Source organism: Hyperolius riggenbachi, chromosome 5, assembly GCF_040937935.1.
Source record: "Hyperolius riggenbachi isolate aHypRig1 chromosome 5, aHypRig1.pri, whole genome shotgun sequence".
NCBI classification, from domain to species: Eukaryota; Metazoa; Chordata; class Amphibia; order Anura; family Hyperoliidae; genus Hyperolius; species Hyperolius riggenbachi.
Window position 1 is genome coordinate 435,307,268 of NC_090650.1, and position 15,983 is coordinate 435,323,250.

At 46.6% G+C, this 15,983-nt stretch overlaps 1 long non-coding RNA gene across 1 annotated transcript in view; it reads right to left on the reverse strand.

Annotated features, from left to right (window-relative positions):
* Window positions 1–2,352, reverse strand: part of LOC137519231 (uncharacterized) — a 124,680-nt gene extending 122,328 nt beyond the window's left edge. The window contains exon 1 of the long non-coding RNA XR_011020987.1: window positions 2,164–2,352. This is a non-coding gene — a long non-coding RNA (uncharacterized lncRNA). The remainder of the gene's footprint in view (window positions 1–2,163) is intronic.
* Between the last annotated feature and the right edge of the window lie 13,631 nt (window positions 2,353–15,983).

Here is a 15,983-nt window from a genome sequence, read left to right on the forward strand (position 1 = left end):
TTTCTATCATTTTTCTAGCCGGTAGAATTTTTTAAAATTTTCAAAGTTCGCCTCCCCATTGAAGTCTATTGCGGTTCGCAAACTTTTTCGCGAACCAAACCTTTCGCGGAGGTTCGCGAACAGGGTTCGCGAACCGAAAATCGGAGGTTCGCGACATCTCTACTAATCTCTCCATTGGCTGCCTATTACCCAAAGGATCCAGTTTAAACTCCTAACTCTATCATACAAAGTGGTACATAAGTTGTCACCTCCATACATTTCCTCAATAATCTCCAGATATCTCCACGCCCGGAGCCTTCACTCCTCCCAGGAGACCCTCTTGTCCTAAAGGGCTCAAACTCACTAGCAGCCTTTTTTAATGGCTAGTGATTTGTTAAAGGATACCCGAAGTGACATGTGACATGATGAGATAGACATGATGAGATAGACCTCATGTGGGTCACACTGTAGTCACTTCCTGTCTGAGTCAGGACTGAGTCAGCTACTTACATACCTGATATTTAACTCTTTCAGGCAGAGAAAGAAAAAAGGAACCCAGCATAGATATTTGTGTGCTAGTCACTGTACATGTCTATCTCATCATATCACATGTCACTTCGGGTATCCTTTAAGCTCTTACTAATGCAATGCTTTGGGCAGGGCCGGTTCTAGACTTTATGCCGCCTGAGCAAACTTTTGAGGATGCCGCTCTTTCCATAGGTAGTACAATTAACACCCGTACAAGCTGGAGGGGGTAGCAGCCAGGAAGGGAGAGCAGCGGGCACAGCGGTGGGGAGGGGGGTTTGACCTCCCCTCCCTCACCTGGTGCTCCCTTGTCCATGCTCCCCCTCCAGCAATTTGTGCAGCGTTATTGTCTTTCAGAGAGGAGTGTGGAAGCAATTACTCACCTCCTTCTGGTCCAGGCCCTGCGTTCCACCGTTCGCTTCACTTCCTGCCATGCCGCCTACTAGAGTGCTTTGCTGCACAAACTGCTGGAGGGGAAGCATGGACAGGGGAGCCCCACCACTGTGCCCACTGCTCCCCCTTCCTGGCTGCTACACCCTCCAGCTCAGCGCCCCCCCCCCCCCCACCCACGGCCAGGGGGGCGCAACCTCCCTACTTCCGCCGCCTAAGGAACCTGTCTCACCACAACTCATGGGCGGCCCGGGGTTGGCTATAAGTAATTTTTATAAAAACATATCGCTCAAGTGGGATCACACCCATAGCATTACATTAGCAAGAGCTTTTCACATCACAAAGCGCTCAGAAAAGCGCTCCTGGTGGGTTTCAGGCCTTAGCCTGGTCTAGCTTCATTGTAAATAATCGTTTAAAGCCAATCAGTTAATTTCGCAGAAAGTTTTGCAATGATGGGCAGGGGCCGCAGATTGTTATAGAAAACTGTGTGTGTTAGATGATAGCTGTGACTCCTGTGGGAGTTGCACTGCAGTTACACAGCAACAGAGTGCAGGGCCTATAATAAAGGGCGGTTTCTATGGATAGAAATGGAACAAGGACTTGCATTTGCACGCATCTGCCCGGGGAGAACTGCTTCCATCGGTGTGGAAGAGCAGCGATGGGTTGTTATGTAACGCAAACATAATGCATAACTCCCAACTGTCCCTCTTTTGGAGGGATAGTCCCTCTTTGGGAGCCCTGTCCCTCTGTCCCTCTTTCCTCCTCATTTGTCCCTCTTTCAGGACTTTGTCCCTCTTGTAAATATATATATTTCTCTACTTAAAAAATGTGTTTGACTCTAAACTTTATTCCCATCCTTTAAATTGATATATTACTAATTTTAAAATGTTATTATGAAGGGAAATGAACCAGGATAGAAAGGACCAGTGTGGTTTGAATTCTAAAACAACATATTTTTCTTATGAAATATTTATGGTATGCGTGACTATGGGCGTGGCAGGGGTGTGATTGGGGGTGTGGCAGGGGCGTGGTTTAAATATCCCTCTTTCTCATCTCAAAAAGTCGCGAGGTATGATAAGGTTTGATAGTAAGTAGATAATAAATGAGATGCAAATAATTCTGAGTTAATGCAAAACTTATGCAACTTGGAAATGGACCTACTGTATTTCATCCATTTCCAAGCCCCATAAATTTGCACGCATATGACATGCTGGATCTATAAATGACAGCGACTGCTGTGTGCATTATTGCCCTCCTTACCCTGCCTACCAGATATTGCTCCATCATACGCTGCACCATTGTCCCGCCTCCTCTCCCCGTAGCAACAGAACATGTTGCTCAGCTGTAGTAAAGGGATGTGTCTGCACTGCATGCGTTCATTTATCCGCTGCGTCCTCTGCAGGAACAAGTTCGATCTTGCCAGGCGACACATACTGAAGGTGCACAGCCAGTACACACGCTCCATCACTGTCGGTACAAAACAAATGATCGCTGGTGGTTAGCGACATGAAAACAACGTTGCTACACCTTTGAATTCAGCGATGGAATAAAGTTAGTCTGCCGATTGGATCGTTAGCAGAAGCACAAAACAATGGACCTGAAAGTGTCAAATTCACCACACGTGAGTACTTTGAATGGATCAATCATTCGTTATGGTTTGGAATGAACGGCTAATGGTGGCCATTAATGTTCCAATCTTTTTCATTCAATCTTACTATCCCTACGTAATACTACATAGATTTGGTAAAATTGGATGAAAAAGATTGCCACCTTAACAGCCATTATCCTCTGAGCTGATCCGACAGGATTGACCGGTCCACATGTACGATAATTGCTGACTTTTAGGCCCGGTTCACATTAGCGTTCCCTGTCCGGATTTTCCTGATCTGATCCGAACCGTATGCTGTACAAACGGAATGTACGTTCTGCATAGCAATGCAAAGTCTATGCGGACGTTCACATGCGTACGTTCCGTACAGTACGGAGCCGGACCGGATCCGGACTCTGGACACTTTTCCAACATGCGCTATTTTTTGGGTCCGGATCTCCGGCCCACGCACCCGGACCGGAGGCGGACCTGAGCCTGACAGCACCATCCGGAACACAGAAACCAATGGGAAACGGAAGGCACAGAACACACTGCCTACAAAAACCTGACGTTCTACCCCACTTCCTATGCGTATCCAAGCGGCCATTTCGGATGGGACACATGGGCCAAGCATGTCTGGAGTGGAGCAGCAGTGACAGACGTGCTGGAGCTGTTTGGCAGAATGTCGGAGGTGGAGGTGAGGCCTACAGCGGAGGAACCTGATTCTACAGGTGCACCTTCTGCTGACCCCAATATTTTTTAATTTAAATTTCACTATTTTTTGCCTACGGATCCGGATGGCAGCCTGATGCATGCCTGATACAAACGGACCGGATCCGGATCGGAACCCGTACGGTACTGATCAGGATCAGGTCCTGATCCGATCAGGATCCGATCAGGATCAGGTCCGTTTACTTGCCAAAACGCAAGTGTGAACGGGCCCTAACTGTCCTTGTAACTTTTCAAAAAATTATTCTTGGCCGACCCGTCATTTGCCATTCGTTTAGGGTGAAGGCGGTCTAGTGTGTGTACAGAGCGTTACTCTCTGTTATAAAAATGTCAAATAAGAAAATATCAGACATCAAATAATAGATAAAAGCACTTTATTGAATAACAACACAACAGCAAAGACAAATCTTTATTTCTGTCACTTTGTAGTATGATATACCGCACAAAGAGGCAGTAAAACGCCAGAAGCATTGGCCTGTCCTGTCTCTTGACCCATCCTTGGACCTGTTCTGGTTTTGTATTTTGGGATTTTTTTATTGTAAGGAACCCCCCAGTCTCAAAGGTAAATTCATGTCTTGTGCTAAAAATCCATCAATGCCATCTAAAAATACCCCCCAATGCCATCCAAAAATGTTATTCCCTTGTAACATTGACAAGTATATGTAACAGAATCAAATTCTTTTCATTATTTTTGACTTACTTATTGCAATCCCTTCACACTTCGGATGACACCACCACAGACCTCTGATATTGAAATTGTACTGAAATAAAGTTGTAACATTGGGCAGAAAAACACAACAGGGATCTATCATTTTTGCAGGTTATATGGGCGCGGCCATAGGTGCCTATGGTAATAGCTGTAATTAGTGGCTATTACAGGGAATTTGGGCACCTCCGGTCATGACAGTTTCCTTTCTGTGAACCTTGTTGCATTGTGGGAAATAACGGCTGTTTCCAGCTGCCAAGCAACCAGGCCCAGTCCGCCCATGATGCCACGTGAGGCAACTTCCTCAGACGGCAGAAGTCTGGGGGCAGCACCAGACAGAAACAGGAAGTGGGTGCCTGGACAACCTATACTGGGGGCAACTGTACCTGGCTAACATATACTGAGGCAACGGTACCTGGCTAACCTATACTGAGGGCAACTGTGCCTGGCTAACCTATACCGGGGGAAACTGTACCTGGCTAACCTATACTGAGGGCAACTGTACCTGGCTAACCTATACTGGGGGAAACTGTACCTAGCTACCAATAATGTGGGCACCTATACCTGGCTATAGGGGCGTTGCTAGGATCCTAAGCGATCCGGGGCACTTTTGGGCACTCCAGCTGGAAAATGGGTGTGGCCACACACCAGAATGTGGGTGTGGTCATGGGTGGAGCCAGATTTACGTGAACTTAACAGCAATCTAAGTAGGCCTGCCCAGCAAAATGTTGGATGAAACGCCCTCTTCAAAAAACAAAACAAAAATGCAGCACATCACATAAATAGGCAGTGTCACTTAAACATAACTAGGCAGAGTTACTTCTGTGCTGCTGGCTGGTCTGGCTTTCTGCTGGGCGGGGTGGCCTACTGTCAGGTTATCTGGCAGTTTCCCCATAGTATTCCCTGGCCTTCTAGTGGACCCCTCCCATGCTCCCATGGGCCTCCCATTCAGGCAGCACAACTTCCAGCAAGCCCCCATAGAAGAACCACAGCTCCCTGCATGCCCCCATAAAGGCATCACAGCACCTAGTATACCCACATTGAGGCACCACAGCTCCCTGCATGCCCCCATAAAGGCATCACAGCACCTAGTATACCCACATTGAGGCACCACAGCTCCCTGCATGCCCCCATAAAGGCAATAGCAACACAGCGCCACAATGGCACCACAGCCCCCAGTGTGCCCACATAGAGGCACCACAGCATCCAGCATACCCGTGACTGATGCACCACCACTCCCAGCATGCCCACCATTGAGGCAACACAGCTGACTCGTGGCACGTGCCACTGATTTTTGGGGCTAGCAACCCCCCTGCCTGGCTACCTGCCTATATTGAGGGTGTTTTTTGGGGGGCTCAACGCAGCTATAAAGTGCGGTACAAATTTTTGGGTTCTGTGCGATCATTCCAATTCGGGGGAGGAGGGGTGGGCGAATCCTCACAAGTTTGCCACAGGCAGCAAAAAGTCAATGAACCAGAACTGCAAGCAACCAGTATCTCCCTGCCCCTCTCACTCTCACTTCAGCTTCCCTTTAACAAACTGTCCCTCCCCCTGCTTACATCTCTTGTACACTATCCATGGATGGCATAGGAGAGATTTTGGGGTGATTTGGGAGATGTTGGGGCCCTTGGCTGTGTATTAACGTGCTGAGATGAATGGCCGGACATCGCGTCCTTCGTTGTTTACTTTTTCAGAAAGATGGAATGAACAGGGCGACTTGCAGACTGCGCTGCCGGCGAGATGAGAAGACAGGTTAGGGAAATAGCGACTTCCTGTACAGGTAATTATTTCTGTACTTTTTATGCAACCTGTGTGATTACTTCTAAAAATGAACCACATGGTGAATCCTCCGAGGCATGACCTTACTAGAGTCTTCATTGGCCAAATACACGAGCAGAAAGCAGAATATTTCCCAGGCAAAAAAAGGAACAGCTATCTCAGAGCTCATCTGCATATCGCGGTCTCCATGGTTGCGTTTTGCTGCATATGCTTTTTGCGCATTTTCTGTCATAATGAAGTGCGTTTTGAGTGCATTCGCGTTTTGCACATGCATTTCGCACATGCGTTTTGCTTGCATTTGTATTTTGCACATATGAATCGCAAGTGCAGTTTTGTGCGTTTTGTATGCGTTTCTGATATGCGTTTTATGCACATTTTTTTGAAACGTGGTCAGTATAAAAACACATTTTCGATGTCATACTTGATTTTTATACAAAACACATAAACAAACGCAATCAAAATGCAATAAAACGCTATACCTCTGCCTCACCATTGATATACATTATGTGCATTTTGGAAAAATATGCAGCAAGTTCTGTGTTTCAAACACAGAACACAAACAAATGTGTTTTTTTTTCATGCTGCCCCTTGACTTACATTATGCACATTAACGCTAGCGTTTTATGCAACGCTAGTATTTTTTATGTCTCGTGTGTTCCTACCCTCAGTGTTTGCCCATTGTAAAATATTCCCTCTCCCTGATTTACATTCTAAAATTTATCACTGGTGGTGAGATCTTTAGTTCTGCCAGGTGATCTGTACGGAATGTTCGTTACTGAGAATTCTATGCACAGTGGGAGATATTGCTTGCTTGGAAGTTGGAAAAAGCCCTTATTTCCCACAATACAATGAGGTTCACAGAGAGAGTGTGTGTGTGCCGCGATCACTCGAAAACGGCTTGACCGATTTGAACGAAACTTGGTATACAGATCCCTTACTACCTGGGATGATAGGTTCTGGGGGTCTCGGGTCCCCTCTGCACACCTGGGCGGAGCTACAAACAGCAAATTAGATTTCACCCATTCATGTCAATGGAAAAAATGTAAAAGACTGCCATTCTCACAGTAATCAAGCCAGAGTCCCCACACTTGGCACCGTTGGTCACTTGGTGACAGAAGTTACGAATCCAGGAAAAGTGGGAGGAGCATAAAACAGCCAATCAAATTTCAGCCATTCATTTTAAATGGGAAAATGTAAACTGCAGCCATTCTTAGACTGTTAATCGCAGGGCTCTCAAACTTGGCACACTTGGTCACTGGGTGAATGAGATTAAGATTCAAGAAAGTGGGTGGAGCCTACAACAGCCAATCAAAATTCACCTATTGATTTTCAAGGGGAATATTTAAACTGCTGCTTTTCTTACACTGTTAATGGAAGAGGCTTCAAACTTGCTACAGTCGGTCATTGGGTGACTGGGGTCCAAATTCACTAAAGGGGCGGGGCCACCTACAGCCAATCAGATTTCCTTGGTGGATAAACTGCTTCCATTCACACATTTTTGATGCCAGGAACCTGAAAGCTCACACACTTGGCCATTGAGTGACTGTGTGTCAAGGTTACAAAAAGTGGGCGGAGCCAAAAACAAATTTCACTGGAAAATATAAACTGCAGCCCTTCTTACACTGTTAATGGCAGGGCTCTCAAACTTTGCACAGTTGGTCACTGGGTGAATGAGATTAAGATTTTGGAAGGTGGGTGGAGCCTACAACAGCCAATAAAAACTCACCTTTTGATTTTCAAAGGGAATATTTAAGCTGCTACCATTCTTATACTGTTAATAGCAAATGCCTCAAACCTGATACAGCCAGTCATTGGGTGATTAGGGTTCAAATTCAGAAAGGGGGCGGAGCCACAAACAGCCATATTTGTTTATTTTTCAATGGGAATATACAAAGTATTGATACCAAGGACCCCAAAGCTGATAAACTTGATAATTGAGTGACTGTATGTCAAGGTTAGAAAAAGTGGACGGTGCCAACAACTACATTTTTAACATGGCAGGGTTCCCAAACTTTTCACAATTGGCCACTGGGTGACTGGGATGAATATTCAGAAATGTGGGTGGAGCCTACAACAGCCAATCAAAATTGACCTATTGATTTTCAAGGGGAATATTTACATTGCTACCATTCTTGCACTGTTAATGGCAGAGGCCTCAAACCTGATACAGTCAGTTATTGGGTGACTGGGGTCCAAATTCACTAAAGGGGTGGAGCCACAAACAGCCAATCAGATTTCTTAGATTGATTTCAGCTGTTCGCTTATTGGCAGGTTTCTCAAACGTGACACAGTTGGCCACTGGGTGACTGGGACTAATATTCAGGAAAGTGGGTGGAGCCTACAGCAGCCAATCAAAATTTACCTTTTGATTTTCAAGGGGAATAATTACATTGCTGCTATTCATACACTCTTAATGGCAGAGGCCTAACATCTGCTACAGTCAGTCACTGGGAGACTGGGGTTTAAATTCTGAAGGGAGCGGGCCAAAAACAGCCAATCAGATTTGTTTAATTTCAATGGTAAAATGCAACTTATTTATGCCAAGGACCCAAAAGCTCATAAACTTGGTCATTAAGTGACTGTATGTTAAGGTTAGAAATAGTGGGCGGAGCCAAAAACAACTAACTTTTTACATTGGAAAATATAAACTGCAGCTTTTCTTACACTGTTAATGGCAGGGTTCTCAAACTTCCCACAGTTGATCACTGTGTGACTGGGATTAATATTCAAAAAAGTAGGTGGAGCCTACAAGAGCCAATCGAAATTCACCTACTGATTTTCAAGGGGAATATTGAGACTGCAGCTATTCTTACACTGTTAATGGCAGAGGCCTCAAACCTGCTACAGTCGGTTGTTAAGAGTCTGGGGTTCAAATTCAGTAAAGGGGCGGAGCCAAACACAGCCAATCAGATTTTTTTGCTGCATAAACTGCTTCCATTAGCAGAATTTTGATGCCAGGAACCCAAAAGCTCACTAACTTGGTCATTGAGTGACTGTGTGTCAAGGTTACAGAAACTGGATGGAGTCAAAAACAGATTTTTCTGGGAAATTGTAAACTGCAGCCTTTCTTCACTGTTAATGGCAGGGTTCTCAAACTTTGCACAGCTGGTTACTGGGTGACTGGGATTAATATTCAGAAAAGTGGGTGGAGCCTAAAAATGCCAATCAAAAATCACATTTCACTTTTCAAGGAGAATTTTAAAATTGCTACTTTTCTTGCACTGTTAATGGCACAAGCCTCAAACCTGGTACAGTTGGTCATTGGGTCACTGGGGTTCAAATTCAGAAAAGGGGACAGAGCCACAAACAATCAAGTCAATCAGATTTGTTTCATTTCATGGGAAAGTACAAATTATCGATGCCAAGGACCCCAAAGCTCACAAAATTGGTCATTGAGTGACTGTGTGTCCAGGTTACAAAAAGTGGGCGGAACCAAAACCATATTTAACTGGGAAAATATAAACTGCAGCCATTCTTACACTGTTAATGGCAGGGTTCTCAAACTTTGCCCAGATAATAATAATTGCAGTATTTGTTTAGCGCCTTTCTGCTGTCGGACTCAAAGCGCTTGCGAGGCAGCCACTAGAGCGCACTCAGTAGGCAGTAGCAGTGTTAAGGAGACTTGCCCAAGAAACTCCTTACTGAAATAGGTGCTGGCTTACTGAACAGGCAGAGCCGAGATTTGAACCCAGGTGGTCACTGGGTGACTGAGATTAATATTCAGGGAAGTGGGTGGAGCCTATAATAGCCAATCAAAATTCACCTGTTGATTTTCAAGGGGAATATTTAAATTGCTCCCATTTTTACACTGCTAATAGCAGATGCTTCAAACCTGCTACAGTTGATCATTGGGTGACTGGGGTTCAAATGCTGGAGAGGGGGTGACGCCACAAACAGCCAATCTGATTTGTTTCATTTCATGGGAATATACAAATTATTGATGCCAAGGACCCCAAAGCTCACAAACTTGGTCATTGAGTGTTCGTGCGTTAGGGTTAGAAAGTGGGTGGAGCCAACACCAGTCAAATACATACACAGGCAACGCTGGGTCATCAGTGGGTGGAGACAAATACAAATTTCCCTGGGAAAATGTAAACTGCAGCCATTCTTACACTGTTAATGGCAGGGTTCTCAAACTTTGCACAGTTGGTCACTGGGTGATTGAGATTTGTTATAATTTAAGTAGGCCTCAGTTATTTGGACTGAGTTAGTCAAAAAGGCTTGATGAGCAGACCTGCCCTTTAAGGGGATTTTCTCGGAGAGAGAAAATCTGCAGTTCTGTCAGCAGAACTAGAACATACCAAGAAGCTGTTCTGTGGACAAGGCCGCAGGTCTCCCTGACCTGGGCATGTACCGCCACTAGAACAATAAACATCAGCCATGTTTTGTAAATATCCACATTCCTGCATATAGGTCAGAAGCCTTATTGATTATTAATCAAGTAGGTGTGTATGATGACACCACAAGTAGGTCCACCAATAGACTGATATAGGGGATGGCGAAGATGATGTCATATTTAACTCTTTCCTAGTCGGTATTAAACCCGGAGTGAGCGATGGAGAGGGCACTCTGCTCCTTACTTTTGCACTAGCTCGCAAGGCTGACTGGGACCTCTAAGTATGTTCTTCCTTTCTGTAATCTGATATAATGTATGCTGTACATAGGTAGTTTAGTGGAACGTAGGTTAGCAAGAAGTGCCTGATTGACTTCAGCAGGAAGTCTAATCAAGAGCTTGTAACGCAACATGAAGATTGGCATGGCTAGGATATGATGAATGTATCTATCTGTATTTCTGTTTCCTGAAAAAACTACGTAAACATTGAAGAAGCCTGAGAAAGTCTATCTCCTGCTTGCTGTGTTGAGAGTCAAGTGATCTCACAGTCTGTGAGACGGTGGTGTCGAAGCAAGGTGATATAGAATAGATTATAACAAGATTAATATTCAGAAAAGTGGGTGGAGCCTACAAAAGTGAATCAAACTTCACCTATTGCTTTTCAAGGGGAATATTTAATTGCTGCTATTCTTGCACTGTTAATGGCACAGGCCTCAAACCTGGTACAGTTGGTCATTGGGGTTCAAATTCAGAAAAGGGGGTGGAGCCACAAACAGCCAATCAGATTTTTTAATTTCAATGCAAATTATTGATACCAAAGACCGCAAAGCTCACAAACTTGGTCATTGAGTAATTGTGTGTTAGGGTTAGAAAAAATGGGCGGAGCCAACACCAGCCAAATACATACCCGGGCAACGCCGGGCAATCAGCTAGTTTTTTAATAAAATGTGCTCATTTTTTGTTAATTTTTTTATTCCCCCCTCCCTCCCCCTGCCAGCCAATCAGCGTGATCGGCTGTCATAGGCTTCAGCCTATGACAGCCGATCACTCCCCAGCCTATGGATCGCAGCACTGTACGGTTTCGCCATCTAACAGTCTCCGAGCGGCGATCTTCGCTAAGAGACTGAAGTAGGAGCTCTGCTCCACCTTCCAAGTGGAGATGTGTGCGATCTCCTGCTAGCCCCATAGAAGGCCGTTAACGCCAATCAGCGTCAAGCGGTCCTGGGGCTGCCGCCGCGTCCTTGCCAATCGGCGTGGAGTGGTCGGCAAGCAGTTAAATAGAAAACCATAAAATCTGTATGTTATGACTTCTCCTCTGGTTTGTTTGATAATTAGGGTCTTTTTTTTTCATTCTAGGAGAGGGCGCTTCCTCCAAAGGTCTGTTGGGGGCTGGCCCCCTGGCTATACATCACCTCTAGGTTCATGTACTTTTGGCTCTGCCCAATGACCCATAGAAAAGGAGGAAACTAACAATGGCTTTCGGAATGTACATTTTATTTATTTATTTATTGTATTTATAAAGCGCCAACATATTACGCAGCGCTGGACATTAATTTAGGTTACAGACAATATTTAGGGGTGACATACAGCAATATGACAATACAGGAATACAAGAAAACCAGATCACACACCATAGTATGAGTACCAGGTAATACTTAGTCAGTCACTGGATGGAGCATGGAGATTAGGCAAGTTAGGTTCACTCAGATCCATAGGATGGGTTCACAGTAATGGAGGTGCCAGATCAGGTAGGACACACAAGGAGGAGGACCCTGCCCAAAGGCTTACAATCTAGAGGGAGAGGTAAGGACACGAATGGCAGGGGACCAGAGTTCAGCTGTAATTTTAGAGCACTTGTGAGGGGTAGTAGGCCAGAGTGAAAAGGTGAGTTTTGAGGGCTTTCTTGAAGATGTTGAAGGAGGGGGCTGCCCTAATGGGTGGAGGTAGGGAGTTCCATAGTGTTGGAGCAGCTCTTGAGAAGTCCTGGAGGCGTGCATGGGACTGGGTGATGCGGGGGGGCGGTTAGGCGAAGTTCATTGGAAGAGCGGAGTGAGCGGCTAGGTGTGTACCTCTGAGTAAGATCGGAAATGTAGGTTGGACAGGTTTTGTGGACAGATTTGTAGGTCAGACACAGTATCTTGAATCTGATTCTGGACTGGATAGGAAGCCAGTGGAGGGATTCTAGGAGGGGATCTGCCGTGGTGGAGCGATGGGAGCAGTGGATAATTCTGGCTGCCGCATTCATGATGGACTGCAGTGGGGCTGTTCGGGTCATAGGGAGACCAGACAGCAGGGCATTGCAGTAGTCAAGGCGGGAAATTATGAGGGCATGGATGAGGAGTTTGGTGGTGGCAGAGGTCAGGAAAGGGCGAATCTTACAGATGTTACGAAGGTGGAAGTTGCAGGACTTTGTGAGGTTTTGGATGTGGGAAGTGAAGGAGAGTGCGGAGTCCAGGGTGACACCCAGACAGCGGGCTTGAGAGGTAGGGCGAATGGTAGTGTGGTTAACAGTGACATGCACATCTGGGAGGTTTGTGGATGGCCGGGGTGGGAAGATCATAAATTCCGTTTTGTCTAGATTTAGTTTCAGGAACCTAGCAGACATCCAGGAGGAGATGGCGGATAGGCAGGAGGAGACCTTGTCCATGGTAGTGGTGGATATGTCAGGGGTGTGGAGGTAGATCTGGGTGTCATCTGCATACAGATGATAGTTAAAACCCATGGAGGAGATAACCTTGCCAATGGAGGATGTGTATAGGGTGAACAGTAGGGGGCCAAGGACCGAACCTTGGGGGACTCCCACCGAGAGGTGGTTGGGGGTGGACGAGGACTCATTGAAGGTGGTCGTGAAGGAGCGGTTGGAGAGGTAGGATGAAAGCCAGGACAGGGCGAGATCGTGAATGCCCAAGGACTGGAGGGACTGGAGGAGTAGGGGATGATCTACTGTGTCAAAAGCTGCTGACAGGTCAAGGAGGAGGAGAATGAAGTATTTACCTTCAGCTTTAGCTAAGGCAAGGTCGTTGACCACTTTGGTGAGAGCAGTTTCGGTTGAGTGGGCAGGCCGAAATCCAGATTGGAGTGGGTCTAGCAGTGAGTTGGCATTGAGGTACTGGGTCAGGCGTTTGTGAACCAGACGCTCAAGGAGTTTTGAGGCAAAGGGAAGGAGGGAGATAGGACGGTAGTTGGAGGGTAGCGAGGGGTCGAGTGAGGGTTTCTTGAGCAGGGGTAGTACAGTGGCCTGCTTGAAGTCTGTGGGGAAGGTGCCTGAGGATAGGGAGAGGTTGAACAGGGTAGTGAGGACTGGGGCCAATTCCGTGAAGTGAGGCTGGAGTAAGTCAGAAGGGATGGGGTCAAGGGGGGAAGTAGTGGTATGTGAAGTCTGCAGTAGGTGGTTGACTTCCTCGGTGGTAGTAGGAGTGAAGGATGTGAGGGGAGGATAGGGTGGAGGAGGAGCTGGTTGGGAGGGGGTGGGAGGTGAAGATTGGAGATTGGATATTTCCTGGCGGATGGAGACATGTTGGTGAAGTGGGTGGCTAAATCTGTGGCAGAGAGGGAGGAAACGGAGGGTGGGGGGGTGGGTTTAAGCAGGGAGTTGAAGGTGGCAAAAAGACGCCGGGGGTTGGAAGCTTGTGCTCCGATGAGCTTGGTAAAGTATTCCTGCTTCGCATGAGCAAGGGCAGTGTGGAACTGCAGCAGGTTGGTCTTGTACTGTAAGAAATCCTGGTTAAGTCTAGTTTTTCTCCATTTCCGTTCAGTGGCGCGTGTTTTCCTCTGGAGGATGCGAATATGGGTAGTGCGCCAGGGCTGGGGGTTAGGGGGTCGGTTGTGGCGAAATATTGGTGGAGCAGCTTTCTCTAGGGCTAATGAGAGAGTTTGGCGATACTGAGCTGCAGCAAGATTAGGACAGGTTAGGGTGGGGAGAGTGGAGGAGAGGGCATGGAGAGGGTCAGCAAGGACACTAGGGTTGAGCTTGCGTAGGTCTCGCTGCCATCGACCAGGTGGGTGGGTGGCTAATTTGGAGGTGCCTTCCGTGAGGAGGTTGAAGGTGAGAAGGTGATGGTCTGAGGGTGGAAAGGGTGCGATGTCAAGGTCTGCAATGGTGGTGGATTTAGTGAATACAAGGTCGAGAGTGTGACCTGCAGTGTGAGTGGGGGTGTTGGCGTGTTGTACAAGTCCAAGTGAGTTGGCAATGGTGAGTAGCCGGGTCACAGCAGAGCTCTGGGCTTCATCGATGGGAATATTGAAATCCCCAAGGATGATGGTGGGGAGGTCAGAGGAGAGGATGTGAGGGAGCCAGGAGGCAAGGTCATCGAGAAATTGTGGGGTGGAGCCCGGAGGGTGGTATAAGACCGCAACAATGGCAGGGAGGGGGTGGTAGAGGCGAATGGTGTGGGCCTCAAAGGATGTGAATTGTAGAAAGGTAGGTGGTGTGAGGACACGGAAGGTGCAGGATGGAGAGAGGAGCAGACCCACCCCTCCCCCGGTCCTGTTGTCTGGTCTGGGGGTGTGACTGAGGTGAAGACCCCCATAGGAGAGGGCAGCCTCTGCGGCAGAGTCAGAAGGGGTGAGCCATGTCTCAGTGAGTGCGAGGATGGTGAGGGATTTGGAATAAAGCTGGAGAAGGAATGTGTTTCAAACTACAAAACCTGAAAGTCACTGTTTGGGAGATTAAGGCGATTGTAAATAGAAACTGATAAGGAAGTATAAAGAAGCGCTGGGAGCGATAGCCGTAAATTTATCGAATTCGTTATCAAAGAAGCGGAGAAAGCGGCAAGGAAACAATGACCTTTGCAAAGTTTTTGATATCGCTAAGAAAGTAGAGAGAATTATGAAAAGAGGATGGAACTATTTGGAGATAAAGCAGGAAATATTTTAAGAGCTAAAAACAAACAAATGGAAAGATGAGAGAGAACGTGAGAGAACCCTATCAGAAGTGCAAAACTTGGCACCGACACACATGTGCAGCTTGCACTTCAGTAGCTGGACAAATGCGGAAGTAGATGGAAGCCACAGAGATCGGAGGACCTGGAGCTGTAGCAGATGTCCGCTGTGTACAGCTATGTCAGCTGAAGCCAGGGAGAAGAGGAAGCCATGGAGAAGCTGGACAGAGAGGTGGGAGAGGGCGGCGCTGGATGGGTAAGATCTGATTTGTTAGTGAAGTGTGGCTTAGTTGGGAGAGTAGCAAGGGGTTAGTGTAGTGTAGTGTGTAGTCTAGTGTAGTGTAGTGTCTAGTGTGGAGTGTAGTGTATAGTTTACTGTATAGTCTAGTGTAGTGTAGTGCAGTGTAGTGTAGGCAGTGTAACTGGCAAGGGCAGCAGGGGTTAGTGTAGTGTAGTGTAGTGTACTATAGTGTGTCTAGTGTGGAGTGGAGTGTAGTGTATAGTTTAGTGTATAGTGTAGTGTAGTGTAGTGCAGTGTAGTGTAGGCAGTGTAACTGGCAAGGGCAGCAGGGGTTAGTGTAATGTAGTGTAGTATAGTGTGTCTAGTGTGGAGTAGAGTGTATAGTTTAGTGTATAGTCTAGTGTAGTGTAGTGTAGCGCAGTGTAGTGTAGGCAGTGTAACTGGCAAGGGCAGCAGGGGTTAGTGTAGTGTAGTGTAGTATAGTGTGTCTAGTGTGGAGTGGAGTGTATAGTTTAGTGTATAGTCTAGTGTAGTGTAGTGTAGGCAGTGTAACTGGCAAGGGCAGCAGGGGTTAGTGTAGTGTAGTGTAGTATAGTGTGTCTAGTGTGGAGTGGAGTGTAGTGTATAGTTTAATGTATAGTCTAGTGTAGTGTAGTGTAGGCAGTGTAACTGGCAAGGGCAGCAGGGGTTAGTGTAGTGTAGTGTAGTGTAGTATAGTGTGTCTAGTGTGGAGTGGAGTGTAGTGTATAGTTTAGTGTATAGTCTAGTGTAGTGTAGTGTAGGCAGTGTAACTGGCAAGGGCAGCAGGGGTTAGTGTAGTGTAGTGTAGTGTT